The sequence below is a fragment of the Dendrobates tinctorius genome, unplaced genomic scaffold (assembly GCF_039654945.1).
Source record: "Dendrobates tinctorius isolate UK_male_01 unplaced genomic scaffold, ASM3965494v1 ptg000160l, whole genome shotgun sequence".
Classification (NCBI taxonomy): Eukaryota; Metazoa; Chordata; class Amphibia; order Anura; family Dendrobatidae; genus Dendrobates; species Dendrobates tinctorius.
The window spans coordinates 17605950-17622902 of record NW_027361827.1 but is presented as its reverse complement, the minus strand read 5'-3'; the positions used below and the strand labels follow the sequence as shown (position 1 = coordinate 17622902).

The following is a 16953-nucleotide window of genomic DNA, read 5'->3' as shown; positions in this document are numbered from 1 at the left end:
CAATAACACTTTCTAAAGACAAGTTCATCAATAAATTAACATTACCAGTCCGTCCTTCGATTACTGAGAAATCAACGTTTTGTCACTCACGCACTGATCCTGCCCAATGTCGCTTCCTCCTGCTTGACTAACAGCTCCTTTGACTGAAGTCACAAAGCATAGAAGCTGTCAGTCAAGCAGAAGTAAGCAGCTCTGGGCAAGGAATAGAGCTGGAGTGACAGATGCTCCAGATCTACCATTGTCCTTTAGCCTCATTTCCATATCAATTCAAATACTAATTTCTCAATAATGTGGAATGGAGTGGCCATGTAAAGGTATGGCTGGACTTGTCTTTTGAAAGAGCTATATATGTATTGTGATAAAACACTCCGGGATCGGCTTTGCTGGGGTCAAAGGTCACGTGCGTTCAGCATGAAGCTCAGGCGCAGAGCTGGGATTCGGGTGTAACTGACCCTGGGTCAGGTTTATTAACGGTGAAAGCAATGCAAAAGGAAATAAAACATAAAACAAATCCTTGCCTGTCCGGCACTAACTAAACAATGGACAACCTAACTACCAACTGGCGGGCTTCTCCCGTCCAGCCAAACCACCGTTGCAGTGGGCACTGCTTTCACTCACGTGTGTCTCTCACACAGACAGGCTCTCTGTGTTCCCAGGCTGAGACACTCACACAACCACCTGGCATCCTTTTATATCCACCTCCCATTATTCATTAGCAAGCAGGTGCGATACTGACCAGACTAGGCCACATAGGAAAGGAATCTGGGCGAGATATACCTGCCCTCATCCACTATTCCCACATGATTCTCACAGTATCAACCCCCTCCATCATCTTCTATGCTGAAATCACACATGTTGGTTTAGATGTAATTTTAGGTGCCATAGCCAAAGTGTGGAGTTGCCAGGGTTCGTTCTCAAAGTCCTGAACAGTACTAAAAAATACATCACTTTATTCCACTGTCCGTTAAAAAGAAAAAAAGATTTGTTTTGATTTTTTTAAATAACTGAAGAAAGTTGGATTCCCAAGTGTATTTGGCCCGCGTCGCCCGAACTTTCAACTATATCAGCATCCTAGATGCAGTTGGTACAGTTAAAAGCAATGATGGAAGAGGGAGCGTCAGCTGACACTCCATTTCCCAACATTCCCCGTCTGCATATGATGTCTCAGCGCAAGGGGGCGCAATGATGTCATTACAACACGCCCACTGTACCGAGATGTGCAGAGGATCTGAAGACACCGTGAAGAGACTGAAGCAGTGAGGGTGTGGGCAGAGGTTAGTATTTTTATTTAATGTGAACCCGTTATACTGTATGGAGCACTATGTGGTGCCTATTATACAGTATGGAGCACTGTGAGGCACCCATTATATTGTATGAAGCACTGTGTGGTTCCCATTATACTGTACGTAGCACTATATGGTGTCCATTTTACTGTACTGAGTACTATGTGGTGTCCATTATACTGTACTGAGTGCCATGTGATGTCCATTATACTGTATGGAGAACTGTGTGGTGTCCATTATGCTGTATGGAGCACTATGTGGTGTCCATTATACTGTGTGGAGCACTATGTGGTGCCCATTATACTGTATGGAGCACTATGTGGTGCTCATTATATTGTATGGAGCACTATGTGGGGCCATTATGCTGTATGGAGTACTGTGTGGGGCCATTATACTGTATAGAGCACTATCTGGGCCCAACATACTGTATGGGACACTATGTGGGACCATTATACTGCATGGAGCACTGTGTGGGGCCATAATAATAATAATTTTATTTCTATAGCGCTGACATATTCCGCAGCACTTTACATTTTAGAGGTGACTTGTACAGACAATAGACATTACAGCATAGAAATAAACACATAGATCAAAACAGATCCCAAGAGGAATGAGGGCCCTGCTCACAAGCTTACAATCTATGACAATTACTATATGGAGCACTATTTGAGGCCATTGTATTGTATGAAGCACTATGTGAGGCCATCATACTGTATGGAGCACTTTTTGTGGCCATTATACTGTATGGAGAACTGTGTGGTGCCCATTATATTGTATGGAGCATTATTTGATACCCATTAAACTGTATGGAGCACTATGTGGGGCCATTATGCTGTATGGTGCACTAAGTGGGGCTATTATACTGTATGGCGCACTATGTGGGCCCAATATACCTTATGGGGCACTGTGTGGGGCCATTATACTGCATGGAACACTGTGTGGGGCCATTATACTGCATGGAACACTCTGTGGGGCCATTATACTATATGGAGCTCTATTTGAGGCCATTGTGCTGTATGGAGCACTATGTACGACCATTATACTGTATGGAACAGTTTTTTGTGGCCATTATACTGTATGGAGCACTATGTGGGACAATTATACTGCATGGAAGTCAATGGAATCAAAGCAGGGAACCGTTATACTGTTATATTATATGGAGGACTATATGGTGCCCACTATACTGTATGAGGCACTTTTGTGAACATTATACTGTATGGAGGACTATGTGGGGATTACAGTTATAAAATCATACTGTGATGGGGGTCAACATACTTTGTCAGAGAGGATTGAGGGAGGAGGGGTACATTAGGGTCATCATATCAAGCGTGTTGAGGGTAAGGTGGAGAAATTCACAGTGGGGGTATCAACACTGTTTGGGGGTACTTTTGCTTGCTTCATACTTTATTGTTTGTATTATTTAAGGTTTTTTATCCTTTGCTACTACATACTGTAAATAAATTAGGCCATATTCTTTTTACTGTTCTTACACATTATAGTATTCCAGTATTTTATTTTGAGATCTATTAATTAAAATGCACTTTGTGGGAAAACACCTTTAAGTTTGTTTCTGTTCATTGCTTTTATTTGTAATAAATATCATGGGTGGCCCGCGACTTTGTCCAAGCCTTTAATTTTGTTCCTCTGTGTATTTGAGTTTGACATCCCTGAGCTAATGTCTTCATATAAGAATTATGGGCTGTAGCCATGTATCACTTAATACCTTCGTGATTGCTTATGGTTTTCTGATGTCCTTGTACAAAATGATGACTGAGGGGCAGTGTTGAGCATTCCGATACCGCAAGTATCGGGTATCGGCCGATATTAGCGGTATCGGAATTCCGATACTTAATTCCGATACTTTTTTCATATCGGATTCCGGGATCGGAATCGGAATAGGAAGTTCCCATCATGCTATGAGCCTGCTTGCTTTGATTAAGCCAATGGGAATCCTCCGAAGTGTGGGCACATCCTGTTAGGCATGTAGGCATGTTAACTATTGGCATGGCTGTGATTGGCTGCCGAAATGATGTCATGATGCACTATAAAAGCCACCGCAGCCGCCATTTCTGGTCACTCTGCTGTGAATTCAGTTAGGGACAGGCTGCTGTAGAAGACTGTGAGGGACAGTTAGAAATAGCGATTCCACCAAACATCTAGTGCTTTACCCAGGCTACATAAACCACCACTGTAGCCTTCTTTGCCCTAGCAGCAGTGTTCACAGCTGTCTGCAAGGGCTGTGTGAGTGCAGCTCACGCTGTGGAGTGGGTCCTGCAGCCACGTCAGGCTGTAGGCCACCCAGTGTGATCACTGCTGCCTCATACATCTTTTATTTTTTGAGCTGCATTTTTTAAATAATTTCAATCTAGTGTGCTTCCATCCGTATCCATATACGTTGGTTGCAAACACTAGTAGTAGACAGCGGAGCCTTTCTGCAGCCTTTCAGTGCTAGTGTCCACTTTGCTGCACTGTTCACGGCTGTCTGAGAGGTCTCTGACTGTGTGTGAGTGCAGCTCACGCTGAGTAGTGTGTCCTGCAGCTACGTCTGGCTGTAGGACGCTCAGCGTGCGTCACTGCCTCACACATATTTTTATTTGAGTGCAGCTCATTTTTTCTTCTATTAGTGTGCATCCATCCGTCTCCATCTACGGTGGTTGCAAACACTATATAGGAGTACACAGCGGAGCCTTTCTGCAGCCTGTCAGTGCCAGTGCCCACTTAGCTGCACTGTTGACGGCTGTCTGAGAGGTCTCTGACTGTGTGTGAGTGCAGCTCACGCTGAGTAGAGTGTCCTGCAGCTACGTCTGGTTGTAGGACGCTCAACGTGCGTCACTGCCTCACACATATTTGTCTTTGAGTGCAGCTCATTTTTTCTTCTCCTATTAGTGTGCATCCATCCGTATCCATCAACATTGGTTGGTTGCAAACACTATATAGGAGTAGATAGAGGAGCCTTTTTTTCTGGCTTGTGCCCTGCCGGCGCAGCCAGATTAGTATTACCCAATTTTTTGGGAGCCTCATCTTTTGCATTGTAGGTTACCTGCCTGCATTGTAATAGCTCCAAAAAGTTGGTGATACTATCAGTTTCAATTCTTTGTTCTCATACTTTGAGTTTGTTTCAAACAAAGAAACCACATAAAAAGTTCACCAAACACTACATTTTGAACTTGTGTAGGCCACATCAGCTCCTATTAAAGTCTAGTCCACACACACACACTTCATAAAATTAGTGTTTCTTGTACCTGTAACCAGCTGTTCAGGAATAAGCACACTAAGGCCCCCCTTTGTACTTTTTTGCCTATCTTAAGCAGTCTTGCAAGATGAAGAAGGCAGGGAGTAAGGCGCGGGGGCGTGGGTGTGGGCGTGGAGTTTCAGCAGGGAGAGGACGTGGGGATTCTGCAGGGAGAGGACGTGGGGATTCTACAGGTAGAGGACGTGGGGATTCTGGGCCTGCTGCGGGCACCAGTGGATCAGCATCCCCCAGTTTTAGCAGGCAACAGTCCTTTATGCGCAGCTTTGTAGGACCTCAACGTACCCCACTGCTGCGGGAGGAACAAATTGAAGCCGTTGTCGGATGGATGGCAGCTAACGCATCGACTTCAATTACTTCCGCATCCTCTCAGGGTCAGAGCACCGAAAAGCAACCATCTGTCTCTTCACCACCTGCCAAAGTGCCCAGGCAGTCAGAGAGACATGGACAGGAGCCATCACAGTCTCTACTTCTGTTCTCGGAATCTGTTGGCTTGGAAAGAGGGGGCCAGCCAAGCAGCATTCCTGAATGTGAAGAAGAGGGAGTATGCAGTGATGCGCAACTTCTTTGTCCCTCTGAATCTGAAGAGGTGAGTGGGCCAGTGCCTATGGTCAGCACACCTCAGTACGCATCAGATGATGACGAGACTCAGTTGCCACTTTCTGGTGCGTACGGTGCTGGCGAGACAACCCCGGAGAAGCAGCTGTTTGAAGAGGGGAGGGAAGATGATGAGGTCCTTGACCCATCATGGCGTGAGCAACAGGAAGGTGGTGGGAGCAGCTCGGAGGAAGAGATTCCCCTACCGGCCAAAACAGGAGGCAGAGGGAGGGGGAAGACTTGGTTGCCTGTACCCTCCACTTCGGCACCCGTTAGGAGCATTCCTCCTTCCAAAGGCAAACCGGGCGCTCACAAGAGTTGCAGTGCGTGGTCCTTTTTTGACACAGTTGCAGATGACATTTGCTTTGTCAAATGCAAGCTGTGTCATCAGAGAGTCAAAAGAGGGAGAAATGTCAGCAACCTCAATACCACAAATATGTGGAAACATGTGCGCACCAAGCACGAGTTGGAGTTGCAGAGACACCCTGAAGACGTAGGCCAACGTACAGCACCACCTACCACCTCTTCAGTTCGTGTTGGGCCCTCTTCCTCCAGCTCACACACTGCTGGTTCGGCTTCCTCACAGGATCGCCAAGGAAGAACCTCTGCCACTGTTGTCCGGAGACCCTGTCAGATTCCACCCATAACAGCACGTTCCCATCCATCACAGCCATCGGTAGCACAGGCATGGGATAAAAGGCGCCCTTACTCGGCAAACCATCCCCGAGCACAGTCTCTGAATGCTGGCATTGCCAAACTTCTGGCAGTTGAAATGCTGTCATTCAGGCTGGTGGACACTGACACCTTCCGGGACTTAATGGCATTGGCAGTCCCCCAATACAACGTGCCCAGCCGCTTTTATTTCAGCAGGCGAGCCGTCCCTGCCCTGCAGAAACATGTTGAGGGCAAAATAAAACATGCGCTACTAAACGCCGTTAGTAGCAAGGTCCACCTGACCACCGATGCGTGGACCAGTAACCATGGACAGGGACGATACCTTTCCCTCACTGCCCACTGGGTCAATGTTGTGGAGCCGGGTACGGATCTGGAGAGTGGCGCTGTACGTGTTCTTCCAACGCCACGGATTGCAGGACTCCAGTCTGTACACATAGACTCCTCCTCCTACTCAAGTTCCTCAGAAACAGCAGAGCAGGAGCCTGTTACGACCGATATGAGCACAGCCGTGGCCAAACGTCAACAGGCTGTACTCAAATTAATTTCTTTGGGGAATCGAAGCCACACAGCGCAGGAGCTCTGGAATGCTATCAAGCTGGAGAGCGATGTGTGGTTTGGGCCAGCGAATCTCCAGCCGGGCTTGGTAGTGTGTGACAATGGCCGAAATCTGGTGGCAGCTCTTGGCCTAGGCAACCTCACACACATCCCATGTCTGGCACATGTTCTTAACTTGGTCGTGCAGAGCTTTCTGAGGGACTATCCGGATCTTGATGCACTGTTGCACAAGGTCCGCATAGAGTGCGCTCACTTGCGACGTTCCAGCACGGTAAGATCGCGCCTCGCTGCTCTGCAGCGACGATTTGGCCTTCCGGAACATCGCATCATATGTGACCTACCCACCCGGTGGAATTCAACGTTACATATGTTGGAGCGGTTGTGTGAGCAGCAGGCAGCAGTCATGGAGTACCAGCTGCATCAGGCGCAAACAAGTCGCACTGTGCGCCGTTCACACTTCAGCACCATTGAGTGGGCCTCTATGAAGGACATCTGCCTCGTTTTGCGTGCCTTCGATGAATCCACGCGGATGGCGAGTGCAGATGATGCACTAGTCAGCATGACTGTCCCCCTTATCTGCCTGCTTCAACAAACACTGCAAGCACTAAGGGATGAGGTTTCAGAAGAGGTGGAGGATGAGGAGTCCCAAATGCCATCTGCTTCTGGACAGTCTGCGCTACGTGTTTCCTCACAAAGGCCTAGGCAGGGGACACTTTGTGAGGAGGATGAGGAGGAGTCGATGGAGGAGGAAGACATCTCTCCAGAGGAGGGAGGTACACAAACCTCTACTCAGTATGTACAGCGAGGGTGGGGTGATGCAGAGCAGGTCGAGGTCACGCCTCAAACAGGGGACAGCGGTTCTTTGGCAGTTGGGAGTCTGCAGCACATGGTTGATTTCATGCTGCAGTGCCTGAGAAACGACCGCCGCATCGCCCACATTCTCGTCTCGGCTGATTATTGGGTGTACACCCTCCTAGATCCTCGCTACCGGGACAGCGTACAAAGGCTCATACCAACGTTGAACCGGGAGCGTAAAATGCGGGAGTACGAAGAGTCACTGGTGCAGTCCATAATGTTTTCCATTCCACCCGACAGCATTGTTGCTAGTGCTTTACAAAGCAGCTCTGTGCGTCGAGGCAGTGGAGGAAACTCTGCACAAAGAGGGAGCAGAGGCAGTGCCGCAGCACAAGGCAAGACCACTATGGCCCAAATGTGGCAAAGTTTTGTGTGTCCACCACAATTGTCTACACCATCAGCGACGCCTCGAGTCAGCAGGAGGCAACGCTTCCGTCAGATGGTGTCAGACTACATGTCTTGCCCTGTCGCTGTACTCCCAGATGGCTCTTCCCCCTTCAAGTTTTGGGTCTCTAAGCTGGATACATGGCCAGAGCTTAGCCAGTATGCATTGGAGGTGCTGGCTTGCCCTGCTGCCAGTGTATTATCGGAACGTGTCTTTAGTGCCGCAGGTGGTGTACTAACAGACCGTCGCACGCGACTATCTTCCGATAATGTTGACCGGCTGACTTTTCTGAAAATGAACAAGGCCTGGATCTCCAAAGACTTTGCCATTCCTCTTACAGACTAAATTAGTGGTTGGCAACTGTATCCAGGTCTGCTGGTGTGTTCATTTTTCTACCACCTGAACTATAATCCCTGTGCTTCAACACAGCCAGTTGTCGCTCAGATGTGTCGTCTGCACAGAGAAACACACTAGCTCCTGTGTTACTGGGGTTCAGTAATGCCAGCTGATCCCCTGCTGTGTGGACGGCAGAGTCACCAGCTCCATCAACATTCAAACCACTACTGATTTTTAACCGTGCCCAACTTAGGTCTCTGGCTCCACTGTCTCTACTATTTCCCCTGACCTCCAACCCCGCCATCTACATCTCTGAAGTGGCGTCAGCACAATCTACACTTGTTCCTGTGTTCCTGTGGCTCAGTCCCATCAGTTTATCCCCTGATGTGTGTCCGGCAAGGTCTCCTGCTCTGTCCACATTCCCATAACCAGTAGTGGGAATGAGGACAGAGCTGGCGAACTTGCCGGACAAACATCAGGGGATCAACTGATGGGACTGAGCACCAGTAACACAGGAACAAGTGTAGATTGTGCTGACGCCACTTCAGAGATGTAGCTGGCGGGGTTGGAGGCCAGGGTAAATAGTAGAGACAGTGGAGCCAGAGGCCTAAGTGGAGCATGGTTAGAATCAGTAGTAGTCCACAACCTCCATAAAAACCGATGCCCATTGGCCTCTGCATGCGGCATGCGTAATCCTGGGCTCCAACAGCGTCAGTTGGTGTTCAGAAGTGTCGTCTCCACAGAGCCAAACACATTCGTTCAAGTGTTAGTGGGGTTCAGCACTGTCAGCTGTTCCCCTGCTGTGGAGATGGCAAGTCTCCTGCTGCCTTCACCTGCCAAAATCCAGTAGGCCCCAGCCTGCTCCTCGCCTAATCCTGGGCTCCAACAGCGTCAGTTGGTGTTCAGAAGTGTCGTCTCCACAGAGCCAAACACATTCGTTCAAGTGTTAGTGGGGTTCAGCACTGTCAGCTGTTCCCCTGCTGTGGAGATGGCAAGTCTCCTGCTGCATTCACCTGCCAAAATCAAGTAGGCCCCAGCCTGCTCCTCGCCTAATCCTGGGCTCCAACAACGTCAGTTGGTGTTCAGAAGTGTCGTCTCCACAGAGCCAAACACATTCGTTCAAGTGTTAGTGGGGTTCAGCACTGTCAGCTGTTCCCCTGCTGTGGAGATGGCAAGTCTCCTGCTGCATTCACCTGCCAAAATCCAGTAGGCCCCAGCCTGCTCCTCGCCTAATCCTGGGCTCCAACAACGTCAGTTGGTGTTCAGAAGTGTCGTCTCCACAGAGCCAAACACATTCGTTCAAGTGTTAGTGGGGTTCAGCACTGCCAGCTGTTCCCCTGCTGTGGAGATGGCAGTCTCTCCTGCTGTCTCCGCATTACAAAGACAGTAGGCCTCTGCCTACACCCTCCTATTTCCTGGGCTTCAACACAGCCAGTTGTAGCTCGGAAGTGCCGTCCACACGGAAAGAGACACTTGCTCCCGTGTCTCAGTGGGGTTCAGTAACGTCAGCTGATCCCCTGCTTTGTGGATGGCAGTCTCTCCTGCTGTCACCTCTTTCAAAATACAGTAGGCCTCTGCCTACACCCTCCTATTTCCTGGGCTTCAACACAGCCAGTTGTAGTTCGGAAGTGCCGTCCACACGGAAAGAGACACTTGCTCCCGTGTCTCAGTGGGGTTCAGTAACGTCAGCTGATCCCCTGCTTTGTGGATGGCAGTCTCTCCTGCTGTCACCTCTTTCAAAATACAGTAGGCCTCTGCCTACACCCTCCTATTTCCTGGGCTTCAACACAGCCAGTTGTAGTTCGGAAGTGCCGTCCACACGGAAAGAGACACTTGCTCCCGTGTCTCAGTGGGGTTCAGTAACGTCAGCTGATCCCCTGCTGTGTGGATGGCAGTCTCTCCTGCTGTCACCTCAGTCAAAATACAGTAGGCCTCTGCCTACACCATCCTATTTCCTGGGCTTCAACACAGCCAGTTGTAGTTCGGAAGTGCCGTCCACACGGAAAGAGACACTTGCTCCCGTGTCTCAGTGGGGTTCAGTAACGTCAGCTGATCCCCTGCTTTGTGGATGGCAGTCTCTCCTGCTGTCACCTCATTCAAAATACAGTAGGCCTCTGCCTACACCCTCCTATTTCCTGGGCTTCAACACAGCCAGTTGTAGTTCGGAAGTGCCGTCCACACGGAAAGAGACACTTGCTCCCGTGTCTCAGTGGGGTTCAGTAACGTCAGCTGATCCCCTGCTGTGTGGATGGCAGTCTCTCCTGCTGTCACCTTATTCAAAATACAGTAGGCCTCTGCCTACACCCTCCTATTTCCTGGGCTTCAACACAGCCAGTTGTAGTTCGGAAGTGCCGTCCACACGGAAAGAGACACTTGCTCCCGTGTCTCAGTGGGGTTCAGTAACGTCAGCTGATCCCCTGCTGTGTGGATGGCAGTCTCTCCTGCTGTCACCTCTTTCAAAATACAGTAGGCCTCTGCCTACACCCTCCTATTTCCTGGGCTTCAACACAGCCAGTTGTAGTTCGGAAGTGCCGTCCACACGGAAAGAGACACTTGCTCCCGTGTCTCAGTGGGGTTCAGTAACGTCAGCTGATCCCCTGCTTTGTGGATGGCAGTCTCTCCTGCTGTCACCTCTTTCAAAATACAGTAGGCCTCTGCCTACACCCTCCTATTTCCTGGGCTTCAACACAGCCAGTTGTAGTTCGGAAGTGCCGTCCACACGGAAAGAGACACTTGCTCCCGTGTCTCAGTGGGGTTCAGTAACGTCAGCTGATCCCCTGCTGTGTGGATGGCAGTCTCTCCTGCTGTCACCTCTTTCAAAATACAGTAGGCCTCTTCCTACACCCTCCTATTTCCTGGGCTTCAACACAGCCAGTTGTAGTTCGGAAGTGCCGTCCACACGGAAAGAGACACTTGCTCCCGTGTCTCAGTGGGGTTCAGTAACGTCAGCTGATCCCCTGCTGTGTGGATGGCAGTCTCTCCTGCTGTCACCTTATTCAAAATACAGTAGGCCTCTGCCTACACCCTCCTATTTCCTGGGCTTCAACACAGCCAGTTGTAGTTCGGAAGTGCCGTCCACACGGAAAGAGACACTTGCTCCCGTGTCTCAGTGGGGTTCAGTAACGTCAGCTGATCCCCTGCTGTGTGGATGGCAGTCTCTCCTGCTGTCACCTCTTTCAAAATACAGTAGGCCTCTGCCTACACCCTCCTATTTCCTGGGCTTCAACACAGCCAGTTGTAGTTCGGAAGTGCCGTCCACACGGAAAGAGACACTTGCTCCCGTGTCTCAGTGGGGTTCAGTAACGTCAGCTGATCCCCTGCTTTGTGGATGGCAGTCTCTCCTGCTGTCACCTCTTTCAAAATACAGTAGGCCTCTGCCTACACCCTCCTATTTCCTGGGCTTCAACACAGCCAGTTGTAGTTCGGAAGTGCCGTCCACACGGAAAGAGACACTTGCTCCCGTGTCTCAGTGGGGTTCAGTAACGTCAGCTGATCCCCTGCTGTGTAGATGGCAAAGTCTCCTGCTGCCTACACAGTCATACCACTACTGATTTTTAACCGTGCTCCAATTAGGCCTGTGGCTCCACTGTCTCTCGTATTTCCCCTGTCCTCCAACCCCGCCAGTTACAGCTCCGAAGTGGCGTCTGCACAATCCACACTTGTTCCTGTGTTACAGGTGTTCAGTCCGGTCAGTTAATCCCCTGATGTGTGTCCGGCAATGTCGCCTGCTCTGTCCACATTCCCATAATGGGAATGTGGACAGAGCAGGCGACATTGCCGGACACACATCAGGGGATTAACTGACCGGACTGAACACCTGTAACACAGGAACAAGTGTGGATTGTGCAGACGCCACTTCGGAGCTGTAACTGGCGGGGTTGGAGGACAGGGGAAATACGAAAATCAGTGAAGCCACAGGCCTAAGTGGAGCTTGGTTCAAATTAGTAGTCTACAACCGATCTTAAAATTTCTTCAATGCAGCCTCAGCCTGCTCCGTGCTTGTCCCTGGGCTTCAACACAGCCAGTTGTTGCTCGGAAGTGCCGTCTTCACAGAGTAAAACACTAGCTCCTGTGTTTGTGGGGTTCAGTAACGTCAGCTGTTCCCCTGCTGTTTTGATGGCAATCTGTCCTGCTGCCTCCCAATTGACAGCACATCAGGCCTCAGCCTGCTAAGTGCTTGTCCTGGGCTCCAACATCGCCAGTTGCTGCTCATAACTGACTTTGGCACGGGTACTCCCTCCTGCCCAGCTTGGTTCCAGCCCTGCCTGCTGTTTCCGGGAAGTGTCAATGTCAGTTTGCCACCCCAAGTTGCCATGTCGTGTTGCGGTTGGGTTAGCCGAGGCTAGGGTGCCAGCAGTTTAGGTGCTTCCTATGTGGACTGCGGGTTCTGGTAAGAAAGGCTTGTTCCATAGTGCCAGTAGGACAAGCACCCCCTGTAGGACTGTGTGATTCGGTAACTGCGGCCAGCTTGCCGCATGCCAACTTTGCTTTTCAGGGGTAACTTCTGATACCCCTCCGTGTTCCAGCACCGTCAGCTGGTTCTCGTCAGAGCCTTTGGCCTAGGTGCCTCCATCTCGGTATCCGAGTTCCGGCAACGTCTGCTGGTCCTTGGTAGTGCTTTGTAGCACAGGTACCTCCTGCTTAGTAACCGTGTTCCAGCACCGTCAGCTGGTCCTCGGTTGTGCCATTGGCTCTTATTCCTTCTGCTGCCCCTCCGGGTGCCAGCACTGTCAGCTGGTCCTCGCTATTTCCATTTGCTCTTGCAGCTTATGCTACCCCTCCGGGTTCCTGCACCGTCAGCTGTTTCTCGGCAGAGCCTTTGGCCTAGGTGCCTCCATCTCGGTATCCGAGTTCCGGCAACGTCTGCTGGTCCTTGGTAGTGCTTTGTAGCACAGGTACCTCCTGCTTAGTAACCGGGTTCCAGCACCGTCAGCTGGTCCTTGGTTGTGCCATTGGCTCTTATTCCTTCTGCTGCCCCTCCGGGTGCCAGCACTGTCAGCTGGTCCTCGCTATTTCCATTTGCTCTTGCAGCTTATGCTACCCCTCCGGGTTCCAGCACCGTCAGCTGGTTCTCGTCAGAGCCTTTGGCCTAGGTGCCTCCATCTCGGTATCCGAGTTCCGGCAACGTCTGCTGGTCCTTGGTAGTGCTTTGTAGCACAGGTACCTCCTGCTTAGTAACCGGGTTCCAGCACCGTCAGCTGGTCCTCGGTAGTGCCATTGGCTCTTGTTCCTTCTGCTGCCCCTCCCGGTGCCAGTACCGTCAGCTGGTTCAAGAGGACAAAGAACAGGAAGACAACCACCAAGATGCAGAACAACAAGAGAGAGAAGACCAAGAAGCATAAAAAAAACAAAGCAGAAGAACATTAAGCATAAGACTAATACTCTGAGCAAATGATATTATCTTATTTATAAGCAGAAGAAGACTAAGCAGTGTATGGGGGTGAGTCCGTTCCTCCTCGTGGTGCCCCTGGAAAAGGCCTGCTGCTGCAGGCCAAACTGAACGCGGACAAATCCTGTTGTAAATCTTTTGTGACAGGCAGAACGGAAGGTGTAAACTTCTAACTTTTCCAGATAACAACTACAGGAATGCCTGACACAAACAAGAATATGATGAAGAAGAATAGGAAGAAGATGAAGAAGTTGAATATGTAGAATAATAATTGTTGAATAAGAAGAATATGAAGAATGTAAGAAAAGGAAGAAGAAGAAGAAGAATGTAAAAAAAGGAAGTAGAAGAATTTAAAAAAGGAAGAAGAAGAAGAATGTAAAAAAAGGAATAAGAAGAAGAATGTAAAAAAAGGAAGAAGAAGAATGTAAAAAAAGGAAGTAGAAGAATGTAAAAAAAGGAGGAAGAAGAAGAAGAAGAATGTAAAAAAAGGAATAAGAAGAAGAAGAAGGTAAAAAAAAGGAAGAAGAATAAGAAAGAAGAAGAAAGAAGAAGAAGACATACATGTCTGGCAAAATATAAATGAGGCTAACATAGTCAATATCTTTGTAACTCCTAACATCTTTAAAAAAAAAGTTTAATTCCTGCTATTCCATTTGATTGGGCTAAACCTCTATGGCTTTAATGTCTCCTCCACCTCCCACAATACATTCTACATTATTCTTAGTTGTTTTTCTTCATGTAGAATTAACCTACAAGGAAAGAAAGGTTTTTTTTAATTCCGATATTTTGGCCCCATTGACTTGCATTGGTTCCCGGTATCGGAATCGGCGATACCGATACTTTTTTTTTTAAGATCGGCCGATCCATTCCGATCCGATATTTTCAAGTATCGGCTGGTATCGCTCAACTCTACTGAGGGGCTTTTAAGAAAAAAAAATCAAGTTGGCTACCCAGGGAAAGGTTCAAGTCTTCAGAATGCTTGAAGTTTCCTTCCAGTTGGATCCACGTCTGGCTTTGGTGAAACACACCCTGCATGAATGAATCCAACCTCATGCCACTATACTGTATATAGAAGCATCCTGCATAGCTGTGGCCATTGATATTAATAAAGACCAAGGTAGAAGAGATCTGGGTCCATCACTCTCATCCAGCAACATTTTTCTTGTACTCCTGACAAGTGTCAAGTTGTGTAAATACTTTCTACATATACAACTATCAACAATATTACTAAAGGGTTACTAACAAGGTATAAAGGAAACCTGTTTCCTTTTGGATATGATCCCAGTTTAGAAAAAAAAAAAAACACAAGAAACACCAACATTGCCTAAAATTAGGCTTAGATTTTCCCACAGCAATTGGATTTTTAGATAATAAGTTGTAGGGCTCTGGTGTGAGCATTTACATGAAACATATTGTAGTAGAAATTGATCTTACTGTAGCAATATTTATCTCCTCTATTAATAGAGTTTGCTCCAGTTCATATTTTGCCAAAGATTCTTACGTCTATTTTACAGACCTACATAAATTAGCTTTTAGACGTGTTCAGTGATTATACATCCAGGACTAATTATGTGCCATTATTAGAAGCCATGAAGCCCAATTAAGACTTTCTTTATAAACTGCCCCAGTCATTAGATCACAGCTTGGTGACATTTGAAGAACAAGCTGATTGAATGGAAAGCTATTTATGTTTTGAGCTTGTTCTTACTGCATGAACAACTAAGTAATTCAATGAAACGGACATTCCAATGGCTCTTCTTGTACGGGTTTTTGATGTGGACTATAACTAAGCTGCTGTTCTTGGTAAAATATGTTTCTTTCTAATGTTTTATTATCTCTTCTCAGGAAATACTCGATAGAGCAACACGCTTCTCATTTTAACCATTGGACACAGTTGTCAAATCGGCTGATGTCATTTGGTGATCAAAAACTACGGTAAGCGGCGCAAAAGTAAAGAAGCATTCAACTAAGTTCAACTCTGATGAAATAATGGTTTCCATTTATTTGCCCATTTACAAAATCCTATATTACAAATCAAATCATAGTGAAAAGATCTACCAGAAGTTCTCTTGAAAAGATCCACTGACAAATGTTTTATTTGCAGAAAGCAACACTCACCTGTACAGTGGATATAAAAAAAAGTCTGCACTCCCCCATTAAAATGCCATGTATTTGCCATCTAAAAAAATCATACTGAGAGCAATCATTTGAGAACCTTTTTCCACCTTTAATTTCCTCAATAATCTGTACAATTCTAACTAAAATTAAATAATGTGGTCGCATAAATATGCTCAAACAAACGAATACTTTGTTGAAGTCCCCTTTGAATTTACAAAAGCATTCAGTCTGTTTTGGCAGTGCATCAGCAAGACACTTAGAATTGGCTAATGATCAATGAAGGTGATCATGCTTAACCCCTTAACGACCGCCAATATGCCTTTAACGGCGGCAGTTAAGGGGCCTTATTCCTCAGTGCCGCTTTTAGTGGCGCCGATAAAAAAGTGTATAGCACCGCCCAATCTTGGAAAATCTCCAGGATCTTGGCTACCAGGGGTAGCTGAGACCCTGGAAAACATGAGTCTTGTGATCGCTGTTATTTGGTGAATAACGAAAATCTAAAAAAAAGTCTGATTTTCAATTCATTTCCCCCTCCTCTAGAATACCAGAGGCGAGAGAAATAGGTTCCCCCAGAGCCCCGCCCCGGTACCTCCACCATCCCCAGGGGCTCTGTGTCATCTTCCTGGAAGAATATGGTGGACGCATGCGCTGTGTGCCTGCCGAGATCTGCCTGCCGGTACCCGGCAACAATAGGAGATATTACCTATTGATTCATTTTGATCATTGTGATAGACCCTATCACAGTGATCAAAATAAAAACAATAGTAAATCAAATCCCCCTTTGTCACCCTCTTAGTTAGATAAAAATAATAAAAATAAAAAAGTATCTTTTCAAATTCTTTGCAGTTAAGGGCATATCACACTAAGAGATATCGCTAGCAATATCGCTATAACTTGTGACGTAGCAGCGATATTGCTAGCGACATCGCTGTGTCTGATACTTACCTACAACCCGCTACCCCGCTGGTTATCGCTGATCGCGCGAGAACGTCCTGGACTGTTTCTCGTCGTCAGCTTCCTGCGGTGCTTCCTGCTGTGACGACGAGCGACGCGTGGAGCTGGGCGGGAGGACGCAGGATCGCCTAGTGTGACAGGTAAGTAGCGACCCCCAACCCCTGCAATGTCGCTGGTGAGATCTGCCTGTGTGGCAGCTCACTAGCGACCACTTAGCGATGTACCAGCGATCCTGACCGCGTCATATCGCTGGTCGGGATCGCTGGTGCATCGCTAAGTGTGACAGTACCTTTAGAGTTAGGGTTGTGGTTTAGGGATAGGTTTTGGATTAGGGTTAGGGGTGTGTTGGGGTTAAGGTTGGCGTTAGGGCTTGTTAGGGTTAGAGTTAGAATTGGGTGGTTTCCACTGTTAAGGCACATCATTGGGTCTCCAAATGCGACATGGTGTCCCACCATTGATTACAGCCAATTTTGCATTCAAAAAGTCAAACTGTGCCCCCTCCTTTCTGAGCCCTACCATGCACTCAAACAGTGGCTTTCCCCCACATACGGGGTAT

The 16953-nt window shown here is 48.0% G+C and overlaps 1 protein-coding gene across 3 annotated transcripts in view; it reads right to left on the bottom strand.

Moving 5' to 3' along the window:
* The window catches only part of LOC141052447 (A-kinase anchor protein 2-like), a 220692-nt gene that overhangs the window by 92997 nt on the left and 110742 nt on the right, over positions 1-16953 (bottom strand). The gene's annotated exons all lie outside the window — the stretch shown is intronic.